This window comes from Triticum aestivum, chromosome 1D (assembly GCF_018294505.1).
Source record: "Triticum aestivum cultivar Chinese Spring chromosome 1D, IWGSC CS RefSeq v2.1, whole genome shotgun sequence".
In the NCBI taxonomy this organism is placed as follows: Eukaryota; Viridiplantae; Streptophyta; class Magnoliopsida; order Poales; family Poaceae; genus Triticum; species Triticum aestivum.
This window is the reverse complement of record NC_057796.1, coordinates 17,104,214-17,105,014: the sequence shown is the minus strand read 5'-3', so window position 1 is coordinate 17,105,014 and position 801 is coordinate 17,104,214.

Below are 801 nucleotides of genomic sequence, written 5' to 3'. Positions count from 1 at the left end.
AGGGGGTTATATCGACAACGACAATGAACGTACATGGGAAAATAATATTATCGGGGAGGGGGTATATCGACCCCCCCTCGTGTTGAAGTTATCGGGAGAGGGGTATATCGACGACGACAGACCCGATAAAAATAAGAAAACGAAGAAGAAACAAAAAGAGGAGAAGAAGAAAAGGAATAGAGGAAAAGATCGAAGAAAAAAAGAAGAAAAAAAAGAGGAGAAGAAGAAAGGAATAGAAGAGAAGAAGAGGAAATAGAAAAAATTCTTTTTCTATTTCCTCTTCTTCTCTTCTATTCCTTTCTTCTTCTCCTCTTCTTTTTCTTCTTTTTTCCTCTTCTTATTTATTTCTCCTCCTCTTCCTCTCCTCTTCTTCTCCTTTCTTCCTCTTCTTATTTTCCTTTTTCCTCTCATTCATAAAAAAATGTTCAAATAGAAAATTTCGAAAAAAGTAAAGGTTTTGCCTAATGCATTGTTCATATGAATATACAAATATTTACATATTCTACAATAATTATTATCACCAAAAAAATCTATGAACAGAAAAAAATCCTAACTTTTATAGAAATCTATCTTTTGCATATATACATGAACATATACACAGAGAACATATATACATGAACATACATATATACATTTTTATAAAAATGCAATAAAAAGACAGGGAGGAAGGGGGCAGTGCCGGCCCTGACCAAGGCGACGGCGGCGCGTCGGGGCAGGGGCAGAGGCGACGGCGGCGTGGTCGGGGCAGGGGCAGAGGCGTCGGCGGCGAAGGGCGGGGCAGGGCGACGGCGACGACGGGGC